The sequence below is a fragment of the Psammomys obesus genome, unplaced genomic scaffold (genome assembly GCF_907164565.1).
Source record: "Psammomys obesus unplaced genomic scaffold, mPsaObe1.curated_primary_1811, whole genome shotgun sequence".
NCBI classification, from domain to species: domain Eukaryota; kingdom Metazoa; phylum Chordata; class Mammalia; order Rodentia; family Muridae; genus Psammomys; species Psammomys obesus.
In genome coordinates, this window is record NW_026596095.1 from 97,511 (window position 1) to 117,502 (window position 19,992).

Here is a 19,992-nt window from a genome sequence, read left to right on the forward strand (position 1 = left end):
AGGCTGCCCATAAGTCTCAGTATCTACATTGATAGTTTGCAGGGCTAAAAATATGATTATCTCCTCTTTTTGTGTGTGATGTGTGTGTGTGTCTATTTGTGTGTGTGTGCCTTTGTCTTTCATGTCATCTGAGCTAAAATAGTACATTTCTAAAGCTCATGGGAATTACTAGACTTCAGAGTATTATACTTGAGCTTGAGGCTGAAGTATTCCACTGAACTGTATGATTCTGAAATCTGTAAGCCTCCTTCACTGGTCTCATAATTCAACTCCTACTTATGTAAAAAATGAATACTGGCTTATCTGGAAAATTATGAATATATTCAATGGAAAGTGAAAGACATTATTAAAGGCTATTTAATGAAAGGCAGAAGAAAAAATAAAAGACAAAAAACATGTAAGGCTTGTTTTATTTATACATTTATTTTAAAGCTGAAATGATGACAAAATTTTATTAGTATAAAATACGTAAATGTAAAACAGTGAGATAACACTCTTAAAGAAGTTATGTAAAAATACACTAGTTTTTCAAAATAATGCTTTATTTCCCATAATTTACAAATATTTCAAAAGGATTAAGCTTATTTTAGTAAATGGTACTTATACTAACATGTATTTGGAAGCTATTAAACAGATATTTAAACATCATATTTTGCTTCAATTTGAAATAACCTGTTTCAGGTAATTTTTCAATAATGAAATAATTTGTTTTATTATCAATAATATTATATTAAGACATTCTCTTTTTACACAAGTGAAATTTTAAATGATGAAAAGTAAATTACTTTGTACAATAGTTAACTTAAGCCTTCTAGACAGGGAGTGTACTAGCTGAGCAGGTGGATACTTTCTACTATCTCAAATACTATAGAATTTAATTTCACCTGCCCATTAACGTTTAATCAAATATTGTACTTTTGTGTTTGTTCTTGTAATCCATAGTCTCAGAAGTGTGGTTGACAAAGATGGACCCTAAAAGTTTTCATTATTTGGAAGATAAAACATTGTCAGAGTAGAATACTCTATTTATTCAGTTTTTTTTTTCATATTCCAATAAAGGTGCTGAAAGTTTTAATGGATTTCACCCTTTACATCAGTCCTTATGCTTAAATTGGACTTCATCCCAACCTTTCTATTTTACAATATCATAACCTTGAACAGAAATTTAATAGAGCTTGTAACATATCAGGGAATTTCTCTTCATATTGATCTTCGACTCTGCTATGAGAATTTATTAAGTGCTGAACTGAAGCAATTTGCTACATATCACCCGTGTTTTCACCTACTTTTATACAGAGCACAACTTCTGAAACTGCTGGTCATGACCTAATACAGAATGGCATAACTGAATGTGTAGTTGAAAAAAATTTGGCACAGAAAAAGCCCCTGAGTGCACGAGGATCGCCCAAATGAATTCAAGAACAAATATAGCGAGTCTGAGGAGTTTCTTGGAGCAATCTCACTGTTGCCTGGGCTGAAGCAAGAGCCCTGTACTACAGATGCTCGCCTATCGTGTGATGCCTTATAATGACAGTCAGTAGTGCTGCATGCTATGAATTAACGTGCTTTGACTGCACATTAAGATACTTACTGACACCCTGATACCTAAACCACACAAAGACCCAACAAAAAAAGAGAACTTCAGACCTATCTCTCTTATGAACATTGACACAAAAATGCTCAATAAAATACTTGCGAACTGAATCCAAGAACACATCAAAGATATCATCGACCATGACCAAGTAGGCTTCATCCCAGACATGCGAGGGTGGTTCAACATACAGAAATCCATCAATGTAATCCAACACTTAAACAAACTGAAGGAGAAAACCGCATGATCATCTCCTTAGATGCTGAAAAAGCATTTGACAAAATCCAACACCCATTCATGTTTAAAGTCTTGGAGAGATCAGGGATACAAGGCACATATCTAAACATAGTAAAGGCAATATACAACCAGCCTATGGCCAACATCAAACTCAATGGAGAGAAACTTAAATCAATCCCACTGAAATCAGGGACAAGACAAGGCTGCCCACTCTCTCCCTACCTCTTCAACATAGTACTTGAAGTCCTAGCCAGAGCAATAAGACAACTAAAGGAGATCAAGGGGATACAAATCGGAACGGAAGAGGTCAAAGTGTCACTATTTGCAGATGATATGATAGTATATATGAGCGACCCCAAGAATTCAACTAGAGAACTTCTCCAGCTGATAAACACCTTCAGCAAAGTGGCAGGATACAAAATCAACTGAAAAAAATCAGAAGCCCTCCTATATACCAAAAACAAAAGGGCCTAGAAAGAAATTAGGGAAACAATACCCTTCACAATAGCCATTACTAACATAAAGTACCTTGGGGTGACACTAACCAAGCAAGTGAAAGACCTGTTTGAGAAGAACTTCAAATCTCTGAAGAAAGAAATTGAAGAAGATCTCAGAAGATGCAAAGATCTCCTGTGCTCATGGATTGGTAGGATTAACATTGTGAAAATGGCCATCCTGCCAAAAGCAATCTACAAATTTAATGCAATTCCCATCAAATTATCAACTCAATTCTTTACAGACCTTGAAAAAAGATTCTCAGCTTCATATGGAGAAACAAAAAACCCAGAATCTCCAAAACAATCCTGTACATCAACAGATCATCTGGAGGTATCTCCGTCCCCGAGCTCAAGTTGTACTACAGAGCAATAGTAATAAAAACTGCATGGTATTGGCATAAAAACAGAAAGGAGGATCAATGGAACCGCATAGAAGACCCAGAAATAAACCCACACACCTATGAATACTCGATTTTTGACAAAGAAGCCAAAACCATTCAATGGAAAAAAGACAGCATCTTCAACAAATTGTGCTGGTCCAACTGGATGTCTACATTCAGAAAAATAAAAATAGATCCATATTTATCACCTTGCACAAAACTAAAGCCCAAGTGGATCAAAGACCTCAACATAAAACCAGATATTCTAAATCTGTTAGAAGAAAAATTGGGGAACAGCCTAGAACTCACTGGCACAGGAGACAACTTCTTGAACAGAACACCAACAGCACAAGCTCTAAGAGCAACAATCAATAAATGGGACCTCATGAAAATGAAAAGCTTCTGTAAAGCAAAGGACACCATCATCAAAACAAAACGACTGCTTACAGATTGGGAAAGAATCTTCACTAACCTTTTATCTGACAGATGACTAATATCCAGTATATACAAAGAACTAAGGAAGCTGAAAAACAGCAAACCAAGTAATCCAATTAAAAAATGGGGAACAGAGCTAAACAGAGAATTCTCAATAGAGGAATATCGAATGGCAGAGAAACACTTAAAGAAATGCTCAACCTCATTAGCCATCAGGGAAATGCAAACCCAAAGACCGTGAGATTTCACCTTACACCCATCAGAATGGCCAAAATGAAAAACTCAAGTGACAACACATGCTGGAGAGGTTGTGGAGAAAGGAGAACTCTCCTCCACTGCTGGTGGGAATATAAACTGGTACAACCAGTCTGGAAATCTATCTGGCGCTTTCTCAGACAATTAGGAATAGTGCTTCCTCAAGACCCAGCTATACCACTGCTAGGTATATACCCAAACTTTGCTCAAGTACACAAAATGGATACTTGCTCAACCATGTTTATAGTAGCTTTATTTCTAATAGCCAGAACCTGGAAACAACCCAGATGTTCATCAATGGAGGAAGGGATACAGAAATTGTGGTATTTTTACACAATGGCATACTACTCAGCAATCAAAAAGAAGAAAATCATGAAATTTGCAGGCACATAGTGGGATGTAGAAAAGATCATTCTGAGTGAAATATCCCAGAAGGAGAAAGACAAACACGGTATATACTCGTTTATATAGACCTATAAGTTATGATAAACATAATGAAATCTGTACACCTAAAAAGGATAATCAAGAGAGCAGACATGGGGTAGGATGATCAATCCTTGTTTACAAAGACAGATGGGATGTACATTGAACGTATGACAGGAGTCTATAGAGCGCATCTGAAAAACTCTAACTAGTAGTGTTTTCAAAGCAGATACAAAGACTCATGACCAAACCTTCGGCAGAGTACAGAGAATCATAGGAAAGAAGGGGAGTTAGTATTAAGGCGAAAGGATAGGAGCTCCACAAGGACCAAATATATCTGGGCACAAAGGTCTTTTCTGAGACTGACATTCAACCAAGGACCATGTAAGGATATAACCTAGAACCTCTGCTCAGATGTAGTCTGTGGTAGCTCAGTAACCAATTGGTTTCCCATAGTGAGAGGAACAAAGCCTATTTCTAAGAGGAACTCAATGGCTGGCTCTTGGACTTCCCTACCCCCCAAGGGAGGAGCAGTCCTGTTAGGCCACAGAGGAGAGCTTTGCAGCCAGTCCTGAAGATATCTGATAAAACAGGGTCAAATGAATGGGGAGGAGGTCCCCCCATCCTTTCCCCATCATACTAACTCCCCCCCCATCAGTGGACTTGGCAAGGGGCATGGTGGAGATGAGGGAGGGAGGGTGAGATTGGGAGGGAATGAGGGAATGGGATACAGCTGGGAAACAGAGTTAATAAAATGTAACTGATAAAAAATAAAATTAAAAAAAAAAAAACAAAACAAAACAAAAAAACAGAAAAGATCACTGTGCCCAGATATTTTGGATTGGTTACTCTCCTGTGTAGCTCCTGTCAGCTCCAGGTCTTTCATTCTCTGCTTTCTTTCATTAGATTCCCTGCACTCTGCTCAAAGTTTGGCTATGATTCTCAGCATCTGCTTTGATACCCCGTTGGATAAGGTCTTTCAGAGACCATCTGTGGTAGGCTCCTATCCTGTTCCCTGTTTTCTCCCTCTTCCAATGTCCATCCGTTTAATTTTCAGTTTTTTTTTTTTAATTAGGTTGGAGTCACCTGTGGTATCCAGGTAAAATTTCTCATCTCAAGGACTTTCTTTAATCACACTGGCTATGAATCGTTTCCCAGATAAGGGATACGGTGAGAAACTTACAGTTTATTTGTTGTTATTATTATTAATAATAATAATTTATTAACTTTTTATAACAGTTGTAGTCCCCTCCTTAAAATCCTTCTGTTCCCACACTCCTTCCCTTTTCCTCACTTATCCCTCTTTCCTTGTCCACTAATAGGTGAAGTCCTCCTTCCCTACTATCTCTTGCTAGCCTATTAGGTCCTATCAGAACTGCCTGCATCCTCTTTCTCTGTGGGCTGGCTAGTTCTCTCTACCTGGTAGCAGTGATCAAGGAATAAAGGCCACCAAGTTCATGTCAGAGATTGTCTCTCCTCTTAGTAGGGAATCCACATGAAGACTGAGTTGCCTATGGGCTACGTCTGAGCAGAGGTTCTAGATCCTCTCTGTGTATTGTCTTTGGTTGATGCATCAGTCTCCACAGTCCCCCCTAAGCTCTGCATGTCTTGGCTTTGTTGGAATAGTACTCATCTATTAAAAACAAGGAAATCCTAAAATTTGCCAGCAAATGGATAGAACTAGAAAAGATCATCTTGAATGAGATATCCCAGCAGTAGAGAGACATGCATGGTACATACTCACTTATAAGTGTACATTAGCAGTATTATATTGGATAAACATACTAAAATCTATGGACCTAAAAAAGCTAAATGACAAGGAAGACCCTAGGGAGATACTTAATTCTCATTCATATGGGAAAACAGGATAGACATAGTAAGTGGTAGAGGAGCGGGAACAGAACTGTACCTGGCCACAGATGTCCTCTAAAAGATTCCAACCAGCAGGGGGTCAGACAGATGGACAGACTCACAGCCAAATGTTGGACAGGGCACAAGGAGTCTTATGCAAGAAGGGGGATACCAAAGGACCCAGAGGAAACATGAGTCACAGGTTCTAGAAAATAACAGAAAATGTATCTGTGGATCGATTATTTTGTCTCCTAAACAAAGTGTTTTTTACATATATGTATATGTATGTATGTATCATACATACATATATATGTTTACATGCATGTATACATACATGTAAATGTATGTAACATACATACATGTACATATATGATATACACGTATGTACGTTATATATCTTAAGTTTTTAAAATGAGAAAAGTTGAATTTTCTTGGATACTGTCTTTTTCATGGACTATCCATCTTTCTAAAATGCGAACCTCTCTGGGACATTAAACAGGAGTGACGAGGATAAAGTTTATCATTCCAGTGCAGTCTGGAGACCTCAGAAGTTCTATGTAAAAGAAAATATAACATATGAAATATGGATAGTATTAGATTTTATTAAATTTATTTTAGCAGATTTTGGATCATTTCTCACTAAGAATTCTCACTGAAGCAAAGCCGAGTTGGTCATTAAAACTGAGAAAAGTCTATGCTGACTATAGCATGGACATCTATTTAAGACATGAAAATGGTTATCTATTAGGCAATCTATTATCTATTCAGCAATCACATTTTCTGATAGCAGACAGCATTTTCAACCTTTGCATTGATAAACAACACAGAACTAGACAGGATAAGTTATTGGGATAGGAAATGCAGAGTTGATGTTATGTTAAAAACTTAGCTATGATTATGCCAATAGCTAGCCATCAAGTAAATGTAAGTATTATTAAAAATAAAGAGGATTTCACTGCTAAAATAGTATGGTAATAATTTAATTAGTATTTTCATTGCATTTTGAAGCAGAAAAATTTTATGTGAAGTAGAAATATTAACATTTTAAATTTATAAACATTCACATAACATAACTTTTCAATTTAAAATTCAATATTCTCACAAAAATATTAGAAAGGTACAATATTTGTGAGACAAATATTTATTAAAGGACAGATGTAGTTCTTTTAGGTTAAAGGTATCATTAAATTTCCTCATACTATTATTCATGATATTTTATAAATTAAAAAAGCCTAAATTCTAAATGTATGTATTATGGTAGCTTGCATCATATATAAATAAAGAATCAGAGTCATGTATTCAAAGATAAAAACAAATTATTTTCTAACATTTTATAGGAATTGAGCAATTAAATGGATGGGATAACAGAATTGAGCTTATTGTTGTATTTCTGAGAATAATTTCTTGCTGATTCAGATACAACGTCAATCCTTAGAAGTATGCATTCCAAAAACTATTTCTGATAAGTGCATAATTATTTGAGTTTCATACCTCACATTATGCTTTGTTGCATTGCACACACATTGAATATCATATGTCCTGAGATGCTTGCCTGAGTAACTCTTATTTTGGAATGCATTAGTGAATATTTAATTCATATGTCTGACATCATTTCTTCATTCATCCAAATTCACCTGTTTAACAACTGAATTTTGTAAATATAGGACAAAATTACATATGATAATTTCATATAACCAACTAATCACATTTTTTAAAAGTACCCACTTTTATTTTCAATAAAAATACAACGTTGAAAAAATACCTAAGTTACTTTAAAACAATGATTGTGTAAGCAATCAAATGATGATGATGCATGGATTTGCTCAAATTGCTGGAACTACTGATGTTACTTCATTTGGAAAATAGACTGGAAATAGAGAAGGGAGAAATATAAAACATGAGAGAAGGCACTGGGAGTATGGAGCAGAAACTACAGTATAGCTGTCAACCAAGAATTCTGTTTTTTCTATTCCTCCCATTTCAGAAACTAGGAGAGAGACATAGGACGTTTTTCCCTCTTAGAAATTGTACAGGATGGATTCTTATGCCAGCATGTTGATCTTGAGATACGTTATCCTAAATAAAATATCTATCTTTTGTACCACTCTAAGTCACTTTTCTAGAAAATAATTTGTTTTTGTAACAAGTAGATACTAATAAATTTATCATTTGCTCTAATTTTTCCCTCTGCTTAGAGCTTTCAGTCATTTGTTTTCTCAAATTAATAATATAAAACTTACATTTGCTCCATTTGTCTGCTAGAAAGTTTTCATATAAATAGGATTGTTTTTAAACACATACATTCACACACATATAACATATATATATATATATTCTCAAAAGAGAATATATATATATATTCTCTTTTGGCCCCTTTGAACTTTCAACAATGGAAATATTTTCTGTCTACAGACAAGAATGAAAATCAGAAAAAAATAAAAAGAGCACCACTGATGTAGAGGGCTAAGAATTTAATGTAATTGGTGGGTAACGCTGAAAAACAACTTAACTGCAACAGCAACAGAAAAAAGAGCCAATAATCAGAAGACTGGGTGAAAATCCCAATCACATACCTGGTGTAATGATTCTCCTATGATCAGGATTCTCTTCTTTTCTCTAGAGACTTTCTTTTTTTCCTTCAAATACAGGTGTGTTCCTTAATGGAGGACGTAGAATGATTCTCTGTAGGAAAATTAAAGTTATCTTTAATAGAGATTGGATGATCTTGTAGATTAGAAAGAATGAACATTGTACTAGGGTCAGATAGAAGAGGAGGACTTCCCATATCAGTGGACTAAGGGAAGGACATAGTGGCCAAAGAAAGAAAGAGAGGGTGGGACCAGGAGGAAATAAGGGAAGGGGGCTACAGGAGGGATACAAAGTGAATAAATTGTAATAATAATAATAAAAGAAGAAAAATAAACATGTAGGTAAATATATAGTTGTAAAACGTTAATGTCTCAGCCTGGCCTGATGATGCATGCCTTTAATCACAGTATCTGTAAGGAAGAAGCAAGCTGATCTCTGTGAGTTTGAGTCTAACCTGGTCTAACAAGTTGAGCTCCAGAATACCTCACTCAGGAGATGGGAACTATTTTTTAGTTCCCACGATTTGCAAATTTGCAAATTTCATGATTTTCTTGTTTTCAATTGCTGAGTAGTATTCCATTGTGTAAATATACCACACTTTCTGTTTCTATTCCTCCACTGAGGGACATCAAGGTTGTTTCCAGATTCTGGCTATTACAAATAAGCTTCTATGAACATGGTTGAACAAATGTCCTTATGAATGTTGGAGCATCCTTTGGGTATATGCCTAGGAGTGGTATAGCTGGATCTTGGGGTAGAACTATTCTTAATTTTCTGAGAAAACGCTAGAATGATTTTTGAAGTGATTGTAAAAGTTTACATTCCCAAAAAGAATGGAAGAGGATTTCCCTTTCATCAACACATCTCCAGCATGCATCATTCCTTGAGTTTTTGATCTTAACCATTCTGATAAGTATGAGAGGTGAAATTCCAGGGACGTTTTGTACTGCATTTCCCGAATGACTAAGGATGTTGAGCGTTTCTTTAAGTGTTTCTCGGCCATTCAATATTCTTCTGTTGAGATCTATTAAGTTCTGTACCGCATTTATTATTTGGATTGCTTGGTTTGTTGGTGTTTAAATTCTTAAGTTCTTTATATATTTTGGATATTAGCCCTCTGTCAGATATAGGGTTGGTGAAGATCCTTTCCCAGTGTGTAGGCTGTTGTTTTGTTCTGATGACAGTGTCCTTTGCCTTTTAGAAGCTTTTAATTTTCATGAGGTCCCATTTATTGATTGTTGATATTAGAGCTTGTATTGTCGATGTTCTGTTCACACACACACAGACACACATGCGTGCGTGCGCGCACACACACACACACACACACACACACACAGGCTCATCTCCATCTGTAACTTCAACTTCAGAAGATTTAACAGCCTGTTCCTGTGACATTCACACAAAGGTGCATATGACCTCATGCTGACACACACATACAAATAGGTAAGTAATAAAATATCTTTAAAAACAAGTTTTCAGTACTAACTGAAGAACTATGATTTTGTTTAGATTCATAATTTTTAAGATTTTTGTACCATTTTATCTCACATAGTTTCACCGGTTATATACTTACAGAAAAAAAAAATTTAAGTCCAGTGGACTGTAGTCAGTAAAATAAAAGATTTTGTATATTTGAAGTATATTTAAATTATAAAATTATAATTTAATAATTATGTTGAAGTTTTGTAAAGGAACACAGATTAGCACTGATTTTTTTAGGGGAGGATCACTGTTTTTCTTTTTAAATTGGAAAATTACTGCTAAGCTTGTCACATTATAAACAAAAAGAATAGAAGATTGATAATAGTTGGCTTTTTCCAGTGTGTTTCCTTTCCCACACAGTCAGCCCTGAAAGGTCAACTAAAGAAAATAACAGATATATACTATTTTAATTCATATACTCTCAAATTATTAAATATTCATCTTAATTTTCACCTTCCTCCTCTTCCTCTTTATCCTACTCCTAGTCTTCATGTTCTCTTTGTTCTTATTTTATTCTTACTTTCATTCTTTTATTCTTATTCTTTTTTTTATTCGCATTCATGGTGGAATTTCTCAAGAAATAGACATGACAAATTTGCTATATATCTTCAGTTCAGAATAATACAAAACTAAGAGTTTTTGTTATTTAAGAATAATACTTGTTAAAAACAAAGTATGTTATAATTCCCATGAGAATCACTTACTGCATGTCTCCTTCTTAATAGCAATAACACTTTTACTTTCTATTTTTGTTGTTGTTTGAAACAAGATCCCTAAATTTCCCATGTAATTTTATTTGACCATAACTCACTATCCATCATATACTGTGCTTTCTCGATGCAGGATATCTGATTAAAATGAGGTCTGTTTATTCTCAAATGCATGGTATTGAGAACATTATGTGACTGTTTTCTGGTAAAAAAAAAAAAAAAAGGCACTACTATGGAAAACTTGCTTTTTTCATGAATCTTGAAATTATATGCCCTATTAACACATAGAAATAATCCCTTTGGTGTCTAGAGCAAATATAGAATGAATTGCTAACGTTTTTAAGAGTTTTCTTTGTGATGGTATTAAAAAAGAAAAAGATAAATTACGTGGGATATTTGAGTGGGGATGAGATGAGAGTCGGGGAATAAAAAGGAGGGAAGAAAACTAGCACTGTGGATATTTTGAAAAGCCAATTTAGACTGTATAATGTATAGGCTTTTTGTGTGTGTGCACACATGTTCACACACAAGCATGGATTTAATTAAAGCTGAAAATCCATTGTTTGTCAAATGAAAATGTTACTTAGAGATATGGGACACCTTCCCGCAGGCTGTTCTTCACACTTGTCTTTGAGACGCTCAAAACAATACGTTTATGCCATTGATCTTGGTCCAGAATTGGATGGTAAGACACTTGCTTAAGACATCATACGCTTTAGGAGGAGTTCATGGAGAAACCAAGCCGATACTGACCTGGAAGCATTGGTACCATATAAAAGCGTACCCTTCTTGTGTTTTCAAAACTGCCTCTCAACACCCCTTCACTCTATTGTCCTCTATATTTTCTCATCACCCAGGTCTTTCTTCAGCATTATAAACTTTTGTAAAAACTCATATTCTCAGCATTTCTAACTCAGAGCTGGTTTATACAACTCTACCTGGGAAAAGCTCTAATATAGATAGAGCATTGTGACAATTGGGACTTACATTTTTAGTAAAAAGAAGCGTGTGTTGTCAATAAAATTTAACCTTATGAATATACTATTTAAATAGTAATTCATTCATTGATTAAAGTAAGTTGTTTGAGAAAGTGAATCTTTGATTAAAATGATCAACAATCAACAAATGGAGTGCAAATATACCTTAAACTAATTGACATAAATGTTCTTCTAAAACAACTGAAAGACGAAGAATTAAGAAGAAATCAAGTATCAGAAAATACAGCAGCTACGCTTAAAGGGATACTCCTAATTTATGAACAAATATAATATTTACCATACCCAATTGCAACTGGGCTCTTAACTAAATCTTTTCACAGATATTTTCTTTTCTTTTTTTTTTCTTTCTTTCATTATTTCCTTTTTGTGTGTGTGTCACATAGGATGTAAAATTGAAACTTCATTTGAGAAATCAAAAGCACTAGAACATTCTGGTTACCAATGGCCATGCAAGTAAGTGTTACAGCATCCTGGAGGCATTCAATAATATTCCACTGGAGAGCTGGAAACATTTAAGTGTTTTGTCAAGGGTCTCCTGAGAGAATAGCGCATGCCTCTGTGAGGGTATCAGCATCTTCTAATTTCAGTGTAGTGGCTTTAAACAAGTAAAGACTAAATCAAATGGCCATGAAAGAGCACAACATCATCTTCTGTTCTACATCACTTACTTAAATGTGGTTCGGGAATTCAAGAGTGTACAGCTTTAATAATTTCATTTCTGCTACTAAAAATATTATACTCAGAGGGAAGAAAGGAAGCAACTGAGAGTAATAGAGGGAAGGAGAAGAGTAATCAGGATATTTTATGTGAAAAAAAATTTATATTTTCAATTAACTGAATATAGATCATCGTTCTGGCAGACAATTATTCTAAAACATCAATTACTGATGTTATTGCTATGACATAAGAAATGTCCCTGTACTTTAGAGAAGGGATCAGGTCAGGAGATGCTTGTCTAAATAAGTATATTAGTCCTTTACGTTAGTTAATCTTTGATATTTACCCTTAATTTGCTGCCATTAGATTACATATAGAAAAAGGGTGTAAAATGCATATCCTTGGACTTGATGGTGTTGAATGATCTTTATTATTTTCCTTTGATAATCATAGAGAAGCCTGTAAATGCTAATCAGTCTCATTAAAGTTTTAGGAATGGTATAATATATGGTTAAGTTAATATTTCATATTTCAGCATTTAAGAACTATCTTCCTCACTCTTGTTGCTTTATTACCTATTTGTCTTTGAATTCCTTTCTTTGCTCATACAGTTATAGGCTAAAATGAACACAACGGTGAGTTTTTAAAGCATGACTTTTTGGTTTCTAGCAGAAAAGTATGCTGTGACCAGTTGTTCTAGAAGCTCTTTTTAAGACAGAAAGAGTTAAGATTAGCTTATATCTGGAAGAAATATAGTCCAACATGGTAAGAAGTCATAGAACCATAAGCATTAGGCTGCTGATTACATTTCATCCAAATGAGATGCAGAGATCAATGACTGCTTATGTTCAGATAGCTTTTACTCTCTCTCTCTCTCTCTCTCTCTCTTTATGGCAGTTCTTATCAACAGAATAGTACCATTTACAATAGGACAAGTCTTTTTTATCTCATTTAACCTAATAATATCATTGCATGAGATCCTGTCTCAAAAACAAAAACAAAAACAGCAATAGCAGAACATTAGAGAATCAAGCACACTGACCCACACTTTCAGTCTCTACAGTTTTCTGGATCCAGGAAATAATATTGTGATCCATAGCAACTAACTAGGAAGCTGAGTGTTCACATCTTTAACCACAAGGATGAAGAAACAGCAAGTAGAAATAGCTTAAGTCATAAAATCTCAAAATCTGACATACTTCCTCTAACAAGGCCATACTTGTAAAGCTATGCAAACATGACCAACCCCTGGAGTTCAAATCCCACGACTATGGGAAACATTTGTCATTTCAACCACCAAATACCTTGGAGCATCTCTTAGCATCCTCATTGCTCAAAATGTTTATTAAGTTTCACGTAGTCATGACTGATGTTCTCCTTGGCCATTTAGTTAAATTATATTCTATTATTCCTCTTTCTCTACAGATCTAAGAAATGTACTATAGGATGTAGTCCTTTACTCACAGAATGATGTATTTTTTTTAAATTTTGGTTATTAGTCCTGACCTGAAGCTACTTAAGAGTTTCAACTGGAGTCAACTGGTCTGGAATAAGAAAGATAGTTTTATTCCTCAGGAAATTAAAGGTTTTGACAACTTTGTGTTAAGAACTGGAAATTGAGATTGACTATCCTATCATTCAAGGAATCAAGGATTGTATTGTTTAATCTTGAAATGTTTGCAATAAAATAAAAATCTTTGGAGACACATATACTTTAATATAAGTCAGAAATGTGTTATTGAATTTACTCTTCTCTCTTGCCATTCTTTTTTTTTAATTTTATTTTTTTCTTATCAGTTACATTTTATTAACTCTGTATCCCAGCCGTGTCCCGATCCCTCATTCCCTCCCAGTCCCTCCCTCCCTGCCTCATCTCCTCCCTGCCCCTTTCCAAGTCCACTGATTGGGGAGGACTTCCTCTCCTTTCATCCGATCCTGTTTTATCAGGTATCTTCAGGACTGGCTGCAAAGCTCTCCTCTGTGGCCTAACAGGACTGCTCCTCCCTTGGGGGGTGGGGAGGCCAAAGAGCCAGTCATTGAGTTCCTGTTAGAAATAGTCCATTCTTTTCTGTAAGTTGTGTGCTAAGTAAGTAAGTGAAAACAATGATTAAATTTATTCCTTTGAATAAGAAATACAACCACATTTTTAAACATTAAGTGATTTGTAGAATCTGACTACTGGATATCTCAAAGAAAGTGTCTGAAGGCAGGAAATTGAGAGTTAAACACTCAAAATTAACATCTGATAAATACGAATTGGATTAATTTCTGATATTGTCACACACTTCCTGTTAGACCCCTAACATAAACCACAGTGGAATTATAAATGAGATTATTTTAAAGAAAGTACATAACAATTATCATTGAACTATTTTATGCATATGCATGTGTAGTGTGTGTGCGTGTTTTGTGTTGATAGTTTACATTGAATACATACACACTGTGTGTGTTCCCATGCTTCTTTATGAATATATCTGCAAACCACTGGTCAATATTGCTATTGATTGATCAACAAGTGCCCATTATCTTTGCTTTTTGACATAAGGTCTCTCACTGGGACCTGAAGCTTAAGTTAAACTGGTTGGAAAATGTGCTTCAAAATTTGTCTATCTCTACTTTCCCAACCCTGGATATAATACATTTTGTCACTACACTGAGCTCTTAAAAAGTCGGCTAGGTTTATATCCTTCCCTTGATTCCTCCCAGTTTCTCCCTTTCTCCACTCCCATCTAGATCCATTCTGTTTCTATCCTCTGTGAAAGAGGAGAGGAAAGATTGTAGTAGTCAGAAGGGACGAAGGGCACCAGGAGAACATGGTCAATCAAATCAACTAAGCTGGGGTCACATGGTCTCACAGACACTGAACTAGCAATGTTGTGGCCTGCATGTGTCTGCAACATGCCCTTTCCATATATGTTTTGGCTGTTAGCTTGATGCTTTGGTGTGACTCTAACAGTGAGAATGGGCATATATCTGACCCTTTTCCTTGCACCTGAGACTCTTTCCTGCCTATTGTGTTTCTTTATTTGGACTCAATATGAGAACTTCTCTTGCTGCTTTTACAAAGATAACAGGTTTGTAGTTCAAAACTGCTTATAGCTATAGATGCAGGGCATCTGGCACCCTTTTAGGAAACACACACACACACACAGAGAGAGAGAGAGAGAGTCAGAGACAGAGAAAGAGAGAGAGAAACAGGAGACAGAGAGAATTAAAAATTAAAAATAAAAGAAATAAATAAAAATAACAATAATTGAGACTTATTTTATAGTCCTGTGTCAATGCTTTCCTTCGAACACTGCCTGTTTTATGACCTTATGCTCATTAATACTGACAAGAGAACCTATAATATTCTCAGTCTCTTATTTTACTACTTGATTCTGGATGAGGAATCACAAGAGAAAGCATGTTTTGGATGCTTATTTGATTTTAGAGCTCTTCAGCTATATTTGTTTGCCTGAGATACACTTTACATGACTCTTCGTTACTGCTAAATCATGACAAGAAAACTGAGGCGTCCTGTCAATTCAAACAAACTATTTAAACTTCTGTTTGAGGAATCAGTGCAATAATAATGTGTAAATCTAGAATCTGTTTTAGATTTATTTACTAAACACTTGTAAGAGTTAAAGAATACCATTAAAATAAAAAAGTGTGGTAGTATTATTTTTAGAAATAGTTATTAATATACACAAATACTATTTTATGGTTCTTAAATATAAAGATATATAGAGCATACTTCAGAAAATATTATATGTTAATTTTTACTTCACCAAGTCTTTAGAAACACTTATTAGGAATATTAGACACCAAATTGTCATGAATTTAATTAAATGTGGGTAATAATTTTAACTATATCTCACTCTAGAATGACAACAAGTTACGTATACTATGGAGCATCTCCAGAAGTTCATATTTTGCAACATAAAGTTGATATGACCATAGTAACAATGTCTCAACTTCTGGTGATCTCAAATGGCAGTAATCATTAAATCAACATAGAAAATCCTTATAAAGTTACAGAGGGCAAAGTGCGAAGAACTGGAATTGTAATTAAGGAAATCTGTTTCCTGTGTGAATCCGTTATGTTTCTTGTGACTTTCATCCCAGATTTGGTATTAAATTCACCAGCTGTTACACACACTCTAATTTATAACACATTGTGCAGGAGGCATAAGAATAAAGCTATATTTGGAAACCTAAATTTCTGATTCTTCAGTGTCCTATTTGCAGTTTTGTTTAGAATTTGTCATTCTAGTGACTCAATATGGTATACACCTTCAAACTTTAAAATAATTTAAAACTTTTTCAAATTTGTCTTTATGTTTTTATGTGTGAGTGTTTTGCCTCCATGTATAAATGTGCATCATTTGTGTATAGTGCTCACAGACACTGAAAGAGTGTCTAAAACCTGAAAGTGGGATTACAGGAAGTCGAGAGCCACATGGAAGGTGCTCAGAACTGAACCTGGGTCTGTTGTAAGAACAAGTTTTTTTTTTTAACTACTGAGATATCCTTGTGGCTTCCCCTTTATTATTTTTAATATAATTTAGCTCTCTAATTAAGTTGGTGTTAGTTACTAATAAAAACTGAATGATGAAACATTCATAGCAGTAGTGATTATTCCCAATCTCATAAGTGGTTCTAAACTAAGGCAACATATTTAATATCACATTTCAATTTCTCTTTACTGTAGATATACCATTTCACAGACATAATAGACTATTATAAAACACTTTATTTTTTTTTGAATTTTATTTTTTTCTTATCAGTTACATTTTATTAACTCTGTATCCCAGCCGTGTCCCAATCCCTCATTCCCTCCCAGTCCCTCCCTCCCTCCATCATCTCCACCGTGCCCCTTCCCAAGTCCACTGATGGGGAGGACCTCCTCCCCATTCATCTGATCCTGTTTTATCAGGTATCTTCAGGACTGGCTGCAAAGCTCTCCTCTGTGGCCTAACAGGACTTCTCCTCCCTTGGGGCATGGGGAGGCCAAAGAGCCAATCATTGAGTTCCTGTTAGAAATAGTCCTTGTTCCCCTCACTATGGGAAACCAATTGGTTACTAAGCTACCACAGGCTACATCTGAGCAGAGGTTCTAGGTTACATTCATACATGGTCCTTGGTTGCATGTCAGTCTCAGAAAAGACCTTTGTGCCCAGATATATTTGGTCCTTGTGGAGCTCCTATCCTTTCGCTTTAATACTAACTCCCCTTCTTTCATATGATTCTCTGTACTCTGCCGAAGGTTTGGTCATGAGTCTTTGCTTTGAAAACACTGATAGTTAGAGTCTTTCAAATGTGCTCGAAGACTCCTGTCATATGTTCAATGTGCATCCCATCTGTCTTTCTAAACGAGGATTGATAATCTTACCCCATGTCTGCTCTCTTGATTATCTTTTTTAGGTGTATAAATTTCATTATGTTTATCATATCTTATAGGTCTATATAAGTGAGTATATACTGTGTTTGTCTTTCTCCTTCTGGGATATTTCACTCAGGATGATCTTTTCTAGATCCCACCATTTGCATGCAAATTTCATGATTTCCTCCTTTTTGATTGCTGAGTAGTATTCCATTGTGTAAAAATACCACATTTTCTGTACCCATTCCTCCATTGATGGACATCTGGGTTGTTTCCAGGTTCTGGCTATTACAAATAATGCTGCTATAAACATGGTTGAGCAAATATCCCTTTTGTGTACTTGAGCAAACTTTGGGTATATACCTAGTAGTGGTATAGCTGGGTCTTGAGGAAGCACTATTCCTAATTATCTTAGAAAGCGCCAGATAGATTTCCAGAGTGGTTGTATCAGTTTACATTCCCACCCCGCAGTGGAGGAGGGTTCCCCTTTCTCCACAACCTCTCCAGCATGTGTTGTCACTTGAGTTTTTCATCTTGGCCATTCTGATGGGTGTAAGGTGATATCTCAGGGTCGTTTTGATTTGCATTTCCCTGATGGCTAATGAGGATGAGCATTTCTTTAAGTGTTTCTCTGCCATTCGATATTCCTCTGTCGAGAATTCTGTTTAGCTCTGTTCCCCATTTTTTAATTGGATTACTTGGTTTGCTGCTTTTCAGCTTCTTTAGTTCTTTGTATATACTCGATATGAGTCCTCTGTCAGATAAAGGGTTAGTGAAGATTCTTTCCCAATCTGTAGGCAGGTGTTTTGTTTTGATGACAGTGTCCTTTGCTTTACAGAAGCTTTTCATTTTCATGAGGTCCCATTTATTGATTGTTGCTCTTAGAGCCTGTGCTGTTGCTGTTCTGTTCAGGAAGTTGTCTCCTGTGCCAATGAGTTCTAGGCTGTTCCCCACTTTTTCTTCTAACAGATTTAGAGTATCTGGTTTTATGTTGAGGTCTTTAATCCACTTGGACTTTAGTTTTGTGCAGGGTGATAAATATAGATCTATTTTCATTTTTCTGCATGTGGACATCCAGTTGGTCCAGCACCATTTGTTGAAGATGCTGTCTTTTTTCCATTGAATGGTTTTGGCTTCTTTGTCAAAAATCGAGTATTCATAGGTGTGTGGGTTTATTTCTGGGTCTTCTATGCGGTTCCATTGATCCTCCTTTCTGTTTTTATGCCAATACCATGCAGTTTTTATTACTATTGCTCTGTAGTACAACTTGAGATCGGGGATAGAGATACCTCCAGATGATCTGTTAAAGTATGGTAATTCTGGACAAGAAGCTATTTTAGTGTATTTTATGTCTCATATTTTTACAAAATATTAAGTCAAAAATAATATTTGTGATTAAGAAGTTTTTGCTGAAGACAATACTAACATTGGAAACAGGATATATAAAAGTTAACTTCAATGAACAAGGACAATCTGTTCTTGCCAGCTAGTTCACACAGTGACAAAAGGTACTACAGATTCTGTTGCCCAAGAAGGAGGAGGAGGTGGAAGGGGAGAAAGAAGAGGAGGAGAAGAAGAAAGAGGAAAAAAATATATCAGTGTTGGAGCCTAGTACTGAACTTTGCACTCTACAATGCAGAGTAACATTTATTAGGAATCACTGACATCATCAAACAGCAAAACATTGAGAAAGAAAGAGATCAGAAGACTGGTGTACCCAAAATCCTCCTGAGAGTACTATATCCCTCTGACCTAGGAGACTCATACTGGACCTCATCTCCCAAAATTGAGCTGTTTCCTAGCTGTTTTAGAATGGGAAAAATGTCTTGAATTATAGACATTGACAGGATACCAAAAATGATGAAGCAGCAGTATTTCAGAACACAGACAGCTGAAAATTAGAGAAACATAATTTGAAAGGTCCTGGTTTCAAAGCAATAAAGGAAAGATACTGATACTAAGAAAGAAACAAATAACCGTACCAAAGGAGGGCACATTGAAGATTAAGTGAGGCTTTGAGTATCTCTGGGGCCTCCCTGGCCAATAACTCCTAAGGATGTATCACATGTCTAGAGGAGGTACTTCCTCTTATTAATCTGTATACTCTAGGGAACAACATTGTTCTCCAATGCAGGCCAATTTTGTTCAAATTCTTTCTCACTCTTTTAAAATTTTATTGTTAAATTTGCTATGTAGTGGGTTTCATAAGGTTTTCTCATACATCATTAGTTTTGGTTAACCTATTCTATTCTCTCCCCTTTCCTCCTACCCCCATCTCATGATTATTCTTTAATCTTCAATAACCCTAGATCTGCTTTCTTTTCACATGCATTACAATCCCTTTAACTTATTTTTTCTATGTTAGACAGTGATATAAGGGTAAGCTTCCCTATGGCTCTACATACTTTTTCTCTTGTTTTAACCCTTGCATTTACTCCTTGATTTCCTCTATATTTTTACATCCTTCTCTTATTTAGACTTATGCTGTGAGTATTTCACCTCATTACTGTTGACTTTCT